At 43.2% G+C, this 14,506-nt stretch overlaps 1 long non-coding RNA gene across 4 annotated transcripts in view; it reads right to left on the bottom strand.

Annotated features, from left to right (window-relative positions):
* Positions 1–2,273: 2,273 nt before the first annotated feature.
* Positions 2,274–14,506, bottom strand: part of LOC103349444 (uncharacterized) — a 66,118-nt gene continuing 53,885 nt past the window's right edge. For all 4 annotated transcript variants that reach the window (XR_011383136.1, XR_011383138.1, XR_011383137.1 and 1 more), the window contains 2 exons: positions 5,112–5,255; positions 2,274–3,729 (listed from right to left, as the gene is read on the bottom strand). This is a non-coding gene — a long non-coding RNA (uncharacterized lncRNA). The remainder of the gene's footprint in view (positions 3,730–5,111; positions 5,256–14,506) is intronic.

Here is a 14,506-nt window from a genome sequence, read left to right as displayed (position 1 = left end):
ACTTACTTTAAGTAAAAGAGATTAATTTTGGTTGTCTGGATGAGTATATATCAATGAATTGAAGGTCTCAAGAGCAAACACTGAGAAATCCTGCCTTAGGGCCACAGCATCAAGTCCTGCTTAGTTCCCAGATTATAGTCATGCCCTATAAATTCCAGACTTTCCAATCCGCAAAACTACTTGAACCAATTCCTTAAAATCAATTCATATACATACACACACACACACACACATACATATATATATATATATATATATATTATATATAATCATCTGTGTATCCTACTGGTTTCATTTCTCCCAGAAATTCTGATACCATATGAGACCGAGTGGAGTCAATCAGCATCATTTCCCAATATTTTAAAAAGCTCTTTCCACCTCTGATTGTGAGTCTACAAGGTTGTAGTAGAGTCCCCAGCAAATGTTCCTTGAAGGGTAAGCTGATTTGACAGCAATGAAGCAGGTATTCTGCAGTTCATACACCAGAGATGGGGACAGCAAGTACTAGCACAGACAGCACCCCAGTCCCAAGGCAGCAGTTTGTGTGGTTAGCTACAGCCCTCTTCTTCCATCCATGATTTATTTGAGCCTCAAATACTCTTTTTTCACTTTTATTTAATAAATATAAATTTCCAAAGTATAACTTTTGGATTTTAGCAGCTTTTGCCCCCATAACCACCCTCCCACCCACAACCATCCCATCTCCCACTCCTTCTCCCATCCCATTCTTCATCAAGATTCATTTTCAATTCTCTTTATATACAGAAGATCAATTTAGTATATACTAAGTAAAGATTTCAACAGTTTTCATCCACACAGATACACAAAGTATAAAGTACTGTTTGAGTACTAGATAATTCACATAGTACAACACATTTTTTAATAGGCAGAGTTAGACAGAGAGAGAGAGAGACAGAGAGAAAGGTCTTCCTTCCGTTGGTTCACCCCCCAAATGGCTGCTACTGCCGGTGCGCTGCGCCGATCTGAAGCCAGGAGCCAGGTGCTTCGTCCTGGTCTCCCATGCGGGTGCAGGGCCCAAGCACTTGGGCCATCCCCCATTGCCTTCCAGGCCACAACAGAGAGCTGGACTGGAAGAGGAGCAACCAGGACAGAACCTGGTGCCCCAACTGGGACTAGAACCCAGGGTGCCGGCGCCTCAGGTGGAGGATTAGCCAAGTGAGCTGCGGTGCTGGCCATAGTACAACACATTAAGGACAGAGTTCCTACATGGGGAATAAGTGCACAGTGACTCCTGTTGTTGATTTAACAATTGATACTCTTACTTATGAGGTCAGTAATCACCTGAGGCTCTTGTCATGAGCTGCCAAAGCTATGGAAGCCTCTTGAGTTCATCAACTCTGATCTTATTTAGACAAGGCCATAGTCAAAGTGGAAGTTCTCTTCTCCCTTCAGAGAAAGGTACCTCCTTCTTTAAGACCCGTTCTTTCCACTGGGATCTCACTCACAGAGAGCTTTCATTTAGGTTTTTTTTTTTTTTTTTTTTTTTTTTTTGCCAGTGTCTTGGCTTTCCATGCCTGAAATACACTTATGGGCCTGAAGCTGTTGTAAAGCACTTTTATCCCTTTCAAGCAAGTTAGTTACTGGAATTTGTAGGAAGTCAGCACCTGAGACAAGTTTTTTTGTTTGTTTTGTTTTTACTCTCTTGAGATCACTCAGTAGGAGGATCCTTAAGTCCTTGAGAATCATTGAGAGTGGTGAATGTCTATACCTATTCTTATTTGCTACTAGAGAAACTGTATTGGCCCAAGCAAACACTGTTTTCAAACCTAAACAAATGCTCAGGATAAAGTTCCACTTCAGCCCTACCCTGTTGTAATGCACTTTGCACCTTCAGTGCCTCTGCCAGAACTGGTCATATTTATGTTACATGACCATCATTACTGACTCAGTTATTGGAAGCAGGGCTGGAAATTCTATCCAAATAGACACATGTATATGCTTTCTCATGACAAATTTCTTGTGATCTCTGGCTCAGAACGATGGGCTGGGATGCTCAGGTTCTATTCTTGAGAATTTGGACATCAGCAGATAAAATCCTGACTTAGAAGTAAAGGTGGCTTGTAGATCAACCGTGTAGATTATAGGTTAGAAACGGCAATCCAGTGGCACAAAAAAGGAAAAGATCAGGGGAAGAAGATATGAGTTAGTGAAGAGAGGAATGTTTAGCAGATGTGCAATGAGTAGCAAGTATGAGAGGGAGGTTTTGTTAGGGTTCGAAAATGCCCACCGCCCGAGGAACGACTCCAAGAGACTTTTCTCTCATGCAACCAGCAAAGGGTTAAAGATTTATTGATCCAACATGTTGGGGCTCTCTGAACATACAAGAACAGAGGAGCCTCGAGGAACTAAAGTATAGGGTTTATAAAGGCAAAAACTGCAAAATCGGGAGGGGGAAGAGAATACACGGTTGCTAAGCGGTTGCTAAAGTCTTACAATCTGCAATTATGATCTTAAGACATAAACAAATCACATCTTCATTATTAGCCCAGGTAACCCAGGTGCAACCTTTCTACTTTTAAGCTTGAGCAATCATGCTAGGGGGTTTTTGTGCTCTGCCAAGGGTGATGTAGTGCACTGCTATTGTCCAACTATTTGAGATCATAGTTTCAGACCAGAGTCTCATGGTGGGGTGGGGGGTGCTTTCCCAGAATGGAGTCTCAAGTGCTCCAAAATGGAGTCCCTCCTGTCAAGGTGCTACTTCACTCTGTCTTATTTTCACAGCTGCACCAGGAAAGTTTAAACCTGTAAGCTTAAGCTTAACTTTTTACACCCGCACATATACAATTTTAACTCTTCATTCCCCACTCCTTGTTGTGAGGATCTCTAATCTTAGAGATTATTTGTTTTTGTCTCTTTTAATGTCACATATTGTTGTATTATGACCATGAGTTTAACATTTTTAACTTGTTCCCGCATGAAGGTGATGAGTCTATTTAACACACAAGGTCCTATGGTTATAATTAGGAGTAGAACAATTAAGGGTCCTGCTAGGGCTGACAGTAGGGTAGTAAGCCATGGGGACCGGCCGAACCATGACTCAAACCATCCCTGTCGAGTTTCCCTCTCCCGTTGCCGTTTTTCCAGTTGTTTTCTGAATTTGGCCATGGAGTTTCTAACCACCCCAGTTTAGTCGGCATAAAAACAACATTTTTCCTTTAGGGCCGCACATAACCACTCCCCCCCCCCATGAACATGAGATTCAACCCCCGCCTGTTCTGCAATACTGAAATGCAGATACTGGGCTGCATCTGGGAAATTGTGGAAGATTTGTCAGGCAGAAGGGGCGGGGATCTCCACCTGGCAGGTTATCAGGTAGAAGGGGGCAGGGCAGGATGCAAAGGCCAGGCTGCCCGTGAAACATTGTCAGGATGACTGAGATGCAGATGCATATGCTGGACACATTAGGCCTTTATGTCACACACACATAAGCTCATAACTGACTTTCTGCCTAATATTTTCCCCTCAAGAGGTAATACCCAAAATTCTTCTTTGGGATTATGGATGGAGTTCTGTTTTCTGTAACTTCTTAGAAGCTGGCATGTGGGCATCAAGGGGGATTTGGGTATTTCCCTTTGCTACCTGTCTTATGGTGTGCAACAGTGGCCTTGGAAAGACTGTGCTGCTCAGTCCAGAGGGCTGTTCAGGTCGTCCAGTGGAATGGGCTGGAAGTCTTGCCTGATGACCATTTGGAGTTCAACAGCTTTTAGTCTGTTAGAGACAAAACGAACAAGGGCATTAAAAACACACAGTGCAAAGAAAAGCATCAAGATTGCAGAAGTTAGTGGGCCAAGGAGAGGAAATAGCCAGGATTTTTATGATCAGATGTTAGGCCAGAAATCCTAGCCCTGCTTGGCCTGGTCCTGGAGCTGTTTGGCTTTTTCCATGAAAAGTACAAATTTGGGTTTGTGCCTGTCCAGTCTGATTGACCCAGAGACAATATTTTTTTTTTCCTTTGGATATCTAGTAGCCAGTTTTGCTAGGAAGTTAAGCCAAAGTACAAGACTAGAGTCTCAGGCTGGTAAAGAAGACTAATGAATTATTTACATTTAACCATTTATATTATGGATTATTGTGCACCCCCCTCAAGAGATAGGCCCTTTAAGTCCTCAGTGAGGACCTGTCCAAATCGGTATAGGGCTATCTGAGTTAGCTGTTACTGAAAGCCCTGTTTTTAGGAACTGGCAGGGAGGGCTTTCTAAGCTTAATGCTATTGGATAGACTTTTAAGGCCTGGCTGGGTGTGAGAGGCCCAGGCCTATCCATGGGGTGCTGGAAGAGAATTGAAAGAGATGCAAATCTCCTTTAAGGGAGGCACCCTGTTGACTTACATTACATGGCTGGACTAGGAGGAGAGCTGAATAGGAGGCTGATAGAAATAGGCAACTTACGCTTCACTGACCCTAGGCCATCCGCTCAATAGCAGTGGCTGGAGCTGGAAGCTGGGCAGAGGCTGGGCAGAGCCAAAGACTTTTTAGCTCGGAGCCACAGGGTCTGTGGTTCTGAACCAGGAATCCTTCGACACCCAAGGCAGTTCCATGTCCAGTGACCGTGCTCTTGGCAGAGCTGACAGAAGGCATTTGCTGTCATGACAGCTGCTTGCCCAGTGCCCTGGCTCCTTATATCAGCAACAGGTGCCGTTTGGGGTGCATTGGCCTTGCTGGGTCTCCTTGACGGCAGATCACCATGTAAAGCAGCCATTGATTGGCCTGTTGCCTATCTTCTGCTGCTTGCTTGCTCCTCGTTCTCCTGGTCTCTAAAGTAGACCAAGGAGGCAGCCTCTATGATGTCAGTCAAGCAGGTGCTCAAACCAACCCTGATTTTTGGAGATTTTTTTAATATCAGGGTGAGCTAGAAAAACTATGGTCATGGGCAAATTCTGACACTTAGTATTTTCCTGCGAGTTAAGACCATGCCCATGAGGAGAACTATGACCCTTTGGGTAAGATCAACTATGGTGACCTGCTTGCATACTTTGAGGTCGTCAGTGTAACTTTTTATCTATTTTTTGGTTTGGTTTAAAAGGGGAGTTCTGCCCATTTATCGCGTACACTGAAAAATTGATCTAGTTGTTACATTATTTTATAGTTTAACCTTTTTTTTGTTGTTATGTTGTTTGGGGTCCCATACTGTGGCCAGGCATTATTACAGAAAAGGTCAGTCATCCCTTACATAAGGTCTGGGGATCAAACCGTACGTCACAGTGGAGAGTCCTGCAGAACAGTAGTAACTTCCCTTCTGGAAGAGAAAAGAGGAAAAGTGAGGCAGCGAGTTGGGTCTCTAGCCTGACTTTCTGGGCTTTTATATTTAACTGGCAGTTTAACCAGTGTTTACTGCATAGCCCGACTTAGAGGAGAAATTGTGGCAGAGGTCTCTGTCATTCTTTGGCTTCCAGGTATTTACCATGTAGCCTGTGGACACTAGAGCTTTCTTGGTTTTTTTGGATCCCAGTTTTCTAGCATTTGCCGCATAACCATAACTTAACAGAGACAGTAGAGTACACAATGGATTAACATGAATTTTATGTCTCTTGTTGTCGAATAAACCAGAAATAAAAAAAACGTTGTATATAAGAGTTTACATAATTTAGAATTATTTAACAGAATCAAAAAGAGCTTACAGGACCTAACTCTAGAAATGGCAGAGTAATCGATTAAGCAGACACTGTTAAAATAGACGTTACAGTTTTTGCAAAAACAGATTTTAAGATTTATGATTTAGACCATTTTTAGATATTTACTAACATTAGTACACATTTTTAATTTTTTTAAAAAACCCCATTGTTATAACAGAAGATCAGACTTTAACTTTAGGTCAGTGTAATTTTGGCATTAGCAGTCAACTCTGTAAACAATATTTTAAAATCGTAAACATTTTAAAACTTTTTATGACTTGTTTATACCTTTGAAACTTTATACCCGTAGTTACTTTTACATAGCCTTGAATTGTCATGTATGGACAACCTATGAGAATACATGTTAACAAACTCAAACAGTTTTTTTTATCGAATTTGAGATGTTAAAAGTATATATAATATATTTTTCCAAGTTTTACTTAGCACCGATGCCTAGATGACTTAAGACACTGAATTATTAATGAATACCACACCATTATCTGAAATAAAAGTTAAAATTACATTTTTATGTTTTTAAGTAACATGAGGATAACATCTCCTGGACAGCAAACACTAGTGCATGTTTACAACTTTGAAAAGATATTCCTCATGAAGAGAAACAAGTTGAAAGCATATCAAAGACTTGTAAAACTGAGCAAGCAAGCCACTGAGCAAACAGAAGGGCGTTTGCATTACCTCAATTTTCTGAACCAATCTGCATTGGCTTACTTTAGTTAACAACATAAAGGCTTGTATACACAGAATTTACTCTTATTTTTATAAGACCACTTTAGCTGGAAAGCAAAAACATAAATACAGCATAGGTCTGACACCATTTATAACATTTTAATATATTTTATATAATCTGAATTGACCCAAGCAGCTGTTACTTTAACAAATTTAGAGTCTCATCCTTTGAGAGTTCCAGGGATCTGACTGGAAGCCCAAAGTTGTAAGACTCGGTTTAGAATTTAAGCTGTCAGAGAGTCAAACCATTTAGCCAAAATTAGTACATTTCTGATTAGTTGGGTAATCACTCAGACATTAAAAACAGATAAACAATGTAAACAAACTTCGCGCTGTAGTTTTTCCAATCAAGACTCATAATGGCAATAGAAAAATGTGAAACCTTCAAGACAGGTGAACACTTTCATCAGATAAGTCAGGGACAGCAGCACAGAAAAGAGCTGATTATCAGCATATGAACCCATTGTTTAGGTTTTCATTAGCTGCAAAGAGAAAAACCCATCAGGTTGGAAAGGGTTAATAGCTTAAGGTTCTGGCCTCCTTAGGTAAGACCAGCAGTAGTATTGAATTGGAAATTCCTCCAGGAGAGGAGAAAAAAAGCAGCCCTGGGGCGGGGGCTCTGCCTAGAGATATTTGGCTATGCCTGCCTGGCTGCGCCAGGCCACATGGACTAGAATAGAGTGCAGAGAAAGGCTGTGGTCCCCCATTTACAGGGAAGAATGCGCACACCAGGGCCTGGCAGGACTAGCCGTGGGGTTGGGTAGGTGCGTCGTTTCACCAAGAGTGTTGGGAACCTCCTATAATTTAACCAAAGCCAGATCAATTAGGACTACTGCAGACACTCAGTCAATTACAACAGATTTAGTCCTCAGGCAATCAAATCTTAGCAACAGTAATAGTTCACAAAAAACTTTAAGACGCACCAGAGCTACCATAAGCTGCAAAGACGGAAAACTTTCTACCAGGTTGGAAAGGGTTAACAGGTAACAGGTAACAGCTTTTCCCTAGGTGGAGAGACTTGTGGAATTTCCCTCTCCCTTTCTCCTGGCCAGTGGTATAGGAATGGAGATGAGGAGAGCAAAAGAGTGGGGGAGGGAGCCCCCGGGAAGAGGAGGAAGGCAGAAAGCAATGAAGCTCCTCCTGTCTGGGGGCTGAATGGGGTTTGAAATCTCCTATCGCTCAAGGTTACCCACTACCTAGTTGTCTGAGTTTACCTGAAGGGCCAATATTAGCCTCAATCGAAGCTAAGCCCTGCTCGCGTAGCAGTAGGCAGCATGACCAGGCATCCCTCCAAGAGAGAGACCTGGTCCTCGGGTCACAGTCCAGCCACCAGGAAGCCAAAGCGAGCTCAGGGGGTCTCCAGGCTCTCAGCCAACTGCCCTTCCTAATTTCCCTCCCATTCCTTACAATCCTTCTGGAGTTTTGGCCGTAGCTAAGCCGTGGCCGGGGGGGGGGGGGACTCCACGTTCTCGGAGAGCTGTGGGGTGCCAGACACTCAACAGTCACTTCCACAGATCCGGTCCTGCTTGAGGGAAGGAATACTGACCTCCAATGTCTTCTCAAAATCCCGGTCTGGGTGCCCATGACAGCCAGGCTGGAGAATGGCCTCTTTCACTCGGCAAATGAGTGGTAAATGGAATGAGCCCTCCGGGAGCCAATCCACTATGAGAGCAGGCCATTCAGAGGCACAGAAAGACTGCCACTTTACCTTCTTGACTGCCAAAGAAAGGTTATGCGCCCGGTCGCTTACCTCTGACCAATGATTCAAAGTTAGAGACAAAGGTGTAGACACAGTCTGGCCCATGTTAGCGGACAACACATGTACACAAACAGACAAACAGCGTAGGGAAGCAGCACACAACAACCACACAAAGTGTCTACCAAATGGGAGCCATCACGGCGTCCCATACAAATGCTAAATGACAAGAGAATACAATCAACAAACAACAAGACAGCCAACAAAGCACCTTAACAAATACAAAAGACTAACGAGCTCAATCAAATACCAAAATTTCTGCAGTACAAACAAAACGTGAGTCTCTGCAGTCTATTTCCCTACTGCAGGCAACCCACCAAACAGGAAAGACTGGGCATTCCCAGTTCTCCCTTTCTCTCGGGGCGTCCCCTGGGATGTGATCTGTGGCTCTGGAGCACGTCTGCCCGCCACAGTCGGGTGGAGCTCTCGCTCGAGCCCGACAACCACACTGCCGATTACAAACAAATAACAAACCTCACCAAACAACAAATCAATGTGTACACGTTCAATCAAAACAATAGGCGCCGTACTCACCCCGAGAGATATCCGCTGGAGGCGTCCACAGGCAGCAGTCAGATCTCGGTGGAACCTCCAAATGTTAGGGTCCGAAAACACCCACCACCCGAGGAATGACTCCAAGAGACTTTTCTCTCATGCAACCAGCAAAGGGTTAAAGATTTATTGATCCAACATGTTGGGGCTCTCTGAACATACAAGAACAGAGGAGCCTCGAGGAACTAAAGTATAGGGTTTATAAAGGCAAAAACTGCAAAATCGGGAGGGGGAAGAGAATACACGGTTGCTAAGCGGTTGCTAAAGTCTTACAATCTGCAATTATGATCTTAAGACATAAACAAATCACATCTTCATTATTAGCCCAGGTAACCCAGGTGCAACCTTTCTACTTTTAAGCTTGAGCAATCATGCTAGGGGGTTTTTGTGCTCTGCCAAGGGTGATGTAGTGCACTGCTATTGTCCAACTATTTGAGATCATAGTTTCAGACCAGAGTCTCATGGTGGGGTGGGGGGTGCTTTCCCAGAATGGAGTCTCAAGTGCTCCAAAATGGAGTCCCTCCTGTCAAGGTGCTACTTCACTCTGTCTTATTTTCACAGCTGCACCAGGAAGGTTTAAACCTGTAAGCTTAAGCTTAACTTTTTACACCCGCACATATACAATTTTAAGTTTTCAGTTTGTGCCGCAGAATGAGTTGCTGTCCTTATTCTCATGAATTTCCATGGAATTGAGCTCCCTGGCAAACAAAATAAAATTTCCTTTACCTGAACTATTGTAAGGTTTGCCTCTGACTTTAACTACCAAACATAGTCACCTCAGACATGCCCAGTGTGAGTGACAAGTGCTTAAAAATGAGTTATTCTGGGTAGACCTCCCTCCTAGCATACAATATTTTAACTGATAACATAACAGGAAGCACCTTTTATATAGCAAAGTTACTTATTAAGGAACAGCAGATTGTAGAGTATAAATTTCAAATCACCAGTTAAAGTTTACAGAAAGAAAACCACTGGAAGAAACTCTAATTGCTTACTTAAATGATTTTTCCCTCCCTTAATACGAAGCTGGTATTTCAAATAAGTATAACTTCTTTGTATGTTATGAGACAGTCCACAAATCATATTTTGGTCATTGAGATTAAAAGAAAAAAATCACAAAACATAGCCATATTTTTGGCAGGAGAAAGACCATCATGCTAAAGTTTAAAAAAGAGAACACAAATTTCCCAGTCCTAGAGAAAAGCATGTTGACCCATACTGAAAAGCTTAAAAATACTATGCAAATCCTGTAACAGGATGCATTGTTATTATTCCTTTAAATGGGGGGTTCAAATTATAATGTCAGTACACAGACATTATCTGGAAATAATCAAAATCAGCACTAGCCCACACAGCTTGGGAATGGCTTTCTCAACAGGCACTTAGTATCTGACTGTCCATTTTTATAAGATAGATGAGTGCAGGTGCATAATAAGGCCATGGCATTCAGTTATGATAATGGCCCGTGACGACCAAAGTGATCCATAAATTATAACTGAACTACAATTGAGTGCAGTCAGCATGAGACAATTTGAGTCCCTACATTCTAAGTCCAAGCCTAGAATTGTGAACGTAGAAGCCAATAGGCAGGGAAAGAGTCTAAAAGAAATTCTATCCTTATCTTCAGCTTCTTTTGTGATTTCTTTCTTTAAAACATTTTCCTTTTTTTTTTTCAAGGCAGGGAGATAAACAGAGAGAGAGACAGACACAAAGACAGACACAGAGAGAAATCTTCCATCCATTGGTTCATTCCCCAAATGCCTACAACAGCCAGGACTGGGCCAGGCCAAAATAAGAAGCATGGAGTTCAACCCAGGTATCACACTTGGGTCATAAGGATCCAGACAGTTGGGCCACTACCTGCTGCTCCCAGGGTGTACATTAGCAGAAAGCTAGATTGGAAGTGGAGTAGCTGGGAATCAAACCAGGCACTACTCCGTGGGATGTGAGTATCCTATGCAGAGATTTAACCACTTGCAAACAAAACCCACCACTTCCTTTGTGATCTCTCATGGTTGGCATTCAGGCTCAGATCTTTACAAATTTCCATTAAAAATTGTCCTTCCCAGTATGCAGGCTTTCTGAGAATTTTCACTGGTCTTACTAATGTGATATCAAAATGTTCTACTCATCCATTCTTTCATTCACTCATTTCATAGACATTTTCTCTTTTTTTTTAAAGATTTATTTTATTTACTTGAAAGACAGAGTTATAGAGAGAGGAAGAGACAGAGAGAGAAGTCTTCCATCCGCTGTTTCACTCCCCAGATGGCCGCAACGGCTGGAGCTGTGCTGATCTGAAGCCAGAAGCCAGGAGCTTCTTCCAGCTCTCCCTTGCGGGTGCAGGGGCCCAATGACTTGGGCCATCTTCTACTGCTATCCCAGGCCGTAGCAGAGAACTGGATCAGAAGAGGAGCAGCCGGGACTAGAACTGGCACCCATATGGGATGCCGGGACTTCAGGCCAGGGCTTTAACCCACTGTGCCACAGCACCGGCCCCAGACATTTCCATATTACCTAGCTGTGTGTTGGAAATTGCCACACAGAGGCACAGAGGCTCCCAGTCTCATGAAGGAGACAATCACGTATGGACTGCCAAAGACAACCTCTGATGATAGAAATATGCCACAGCTTTCTGCGGAAATTTCAAACGAGAGTGTCTGTAACTACCCAGAAGGATAACAGAAAACTTCCTAAACTCGGTGAGTGGTAATTGAGTCAAATGTTAAAAAGATAAGCAAAGTTGGTCACGCAAAGGGAGAAAGCGGGAGACTTACCAGGATCAGGAGCTGAGTGAGCCCAATGACAAAGGTCAGATGTAGTACAACACAGTATGTAGGAAAAATGAGCAGCCTTTCAAAAGATTTGGCAGTGCTGGTTTAATCTGCTCAGGGTCGAGTTCTACTTGTAAACTTTGGGCTCATGCTAATTTCTGTGGTTACACAATGGTCTAGAACATGACACCCACCCTTCATGGATTAATGCATTACTAAATTATTACCTTGTAAAAAATAATTCAAATAATCTAAAAAGTAGTACCCAAGTAGACAGGAGCAACAGTCTATAGAAGCCTCCAGGAAAAAGGCAAAAAATTCAGACAATGATGGCTTTTAAAGGAGATGGCTTCTGAGCTGGGTCATGGTTAATAAAGTCTCAAGTGAGAGGCCTGGATTGTGGGCAGAGTGAAACTGAAATGTCCATTTTTTCAGAGGAAGGGGTCTGGAGCACTGGATTCTCCAGGAGTGGATTGGAGCATTTGGTAACAGAACCACAAGCTGGCCTTTCAAAGGAGATGAGGGAACTTGTACTGAATTTATGTTTCCATAACAGTATTTTACTGTAGGTTTTATCTTTAGTTTGAGTAGCTTGGGTAGAGGTACAAATGGATATTGTGAAGGATCTGAAGTCCGCCTCACATGTTTCCCAAGGCTTGACCACCATGGAATTAGAGTGTTCTTGAGTTCTAGACTCATCCTTCTGCTGGGTGCAGATGCACCTGCTGCCAAGGAGGCTGGTCTCCATGTGAGTTCAGGGAGACTTGGAGTTTCTCACCACTAGATTTGCTCAGGGAGGTCTTGATACCAAACCCCTCCTTATATGGTAAGGTAAGGAGGTAGAACTAAGTCTTACACCCAAGTATCTTTTTTCTCAAAGAATGTGAAAGCACTGTGGGGTGTCAGTGCTGGGTGTGCTGGGACATTGGGGGAGTTTGGGAAACAGGCAGCAGAGGGAGGAAATGTCTGCATTTGCAGCAATGAAACCTGGTAGGATGGAGATGGTCTCCTCCACTGTCCAAACTTTTTGATGAATTCAAACATGATCGAGGCAATTTCTGTTGCTGAAATGAATCCTGTGTGGTGTGGCAAAAAAGAAGTTAGCAGATGGTCTGATTGTGAGTCCAGCCAGACCTCCTCTTACAACAGTTGATTGAAAGAGCTGGTGTGCGACAGCATTCAGTCCGTCAAGCACAGCAAAGGGTTGTGGAGAGCTGGGTGGGAAAGTGGAGACATCAGATAATTTCAAGGTACAGAACAGGGTCCTTGTGTAAGTAGAGATCTACAGTGCTTTACAGGGAAACTGAGTCATGAGCCCTGAGAGTTAGGCTGCCATAGGGATAGGAAAAGAGAGAATGGAATGATAACATATGGTATGGTCAGGTATGCCCAGAGCTTGTTCCTTGCCCGAGAGCTCTCATACTGGGCTTCATGGGCTTGTGGGTTGGGAGCTCAAATAAGATTTCTGTCTTCAATGGGACTGGTTTAGGGATAGATGGGCCTAAGTCTAAGCCTAGGCTTGCCCTGCTAGGGATGGGCATGTACTGATAGAACTAGAAAGAAAGTAAAAGTTTCATGATCCCAGAATCTGGTACAGGTACAGCTGTGTAGGGACAGCAGTTAGCTGACAGGTCTAGCAGAATATCGGCTGGGACCCTGTCTTTGGAAGCACCACAGCTTGGACTAGCATACTACTTAAATACTCTGTGTGAAATTCCAGGAAGACATACAGAAGGGCATGCTCCCAGGAAGCCATAAGTGAGAGAAGTGCTGGGGCCAAATGACCATGCCCTGCACAGATTCCTTAATGAATTCTCATTCATTCAAGGAGATTTTCTGATCTGCAGACCGATTGCAGCCAAAGGTCCTTCTCCTGTTTCTTTTTGCTTGGTCTCTGGGCACCATTGCTTAACCAAATCACAAATAAGGGAAAGAGAAGATGAAATTTCTTGAAATATGGTGCATTTATTATAAAGTTTTGGGCAAAGGAAGAATATGGATACAGGACTGAAATGGATCTGGTTCCCAGAGACTATAAAGTCATTAAAACTTTTTCTGGCATAAAGCACTCAGGCAGAATCATACTATGAATAGTCCAAGCGTATTAGAAATGGTTCTTCAGAGAAACATTCCTCCATGGCATCAGATATGTAAGGACAAGTTGGCTCACAAGATTATGGAGACTGATATGTTCCACCGTAAGGAGACCAGGGAAGTAGGTGATATAATTCCAATCTGAGTGTAACCAAGAAAATGGGATTCAGGCAACAAGTGGACACTGAACATAGAGAATCTGAAACAGTTTACTCATAAGACTTTGTTTCCCAGAGGATGTTTCAGGAAGACCTGGCTTGCAACATTGTACTAAGAGGGGACCAGTCCCCATGTCAACCAAAAAAGCTGCAAGAAAGTATTATGAGCCACTTTTGTCTTAAAATAGCTGTTGAAAATGCTAAGTGACAAAGATGAAAGACAGAGAAATCATCCATCCTCTGGTCACTCCCCAAATGGCTATAGAACTGTGGCTGGACCAGGACAACACCAGAACCAAGAATTCCACCCAGGTCTCCCATGCAGTTGGCAGGGGCCCAAGCATTTGAGCCATGATCTGCTGCTTCTTAGCACTGACTTCTCCTAAAGTGAGAAACTCAAAGACTGAAGTAGAAGATACAATGGTTTTTATGACTAGTCTTATCAGTCAGACTCCATTACTCCTATGGTAGTCTACGGGTCTCACCCAGGCCAACCTTGCTTCAGTGTTGGGGAAGTCTATCTAAACAGCATGAGTGGTGAGGTGGGGGTCACTGGGGTGGGGCTTCCACCATTCCTAAGTGACCTCCATGACTTTACATGCCACCTTTGCCTAGAACATTCTTCCACCTTTGCTTTGCTTACAGGGGCCAACCTGAAGTTCCTCTTCTCTGGAAAAAAAGTGTTACAAACACTTGAAGACAGCACCGCACAAGCTCTGCCTAGAGTTTATATGATGTATAACTTTCAGTCTGCTAATGGCGAGTCAAGAGCACCTCAATACTGGCACAGAGCT

The sequence above is a fragment of the Oryctolagus cuniculus genome, chromosome 16 (assembly GCF_964237555.1).
Source record: "Oryctolagus cuniculus chromosome 16, mOryCun1.1, whole genome shotgun sequence".
Taxonomy (NCBI): Eukaryota; Metazoa; Chordata; class Mammalia; order Lagomorpha; family Leporidae; genus Oryctolagus; species Oryctolagus cuniculus.
The sequence above is the reverse complement of the archived record's forward strand: the minus strand, read 5'-3'. Positions and strand labels throughout refer to the sequence as shown.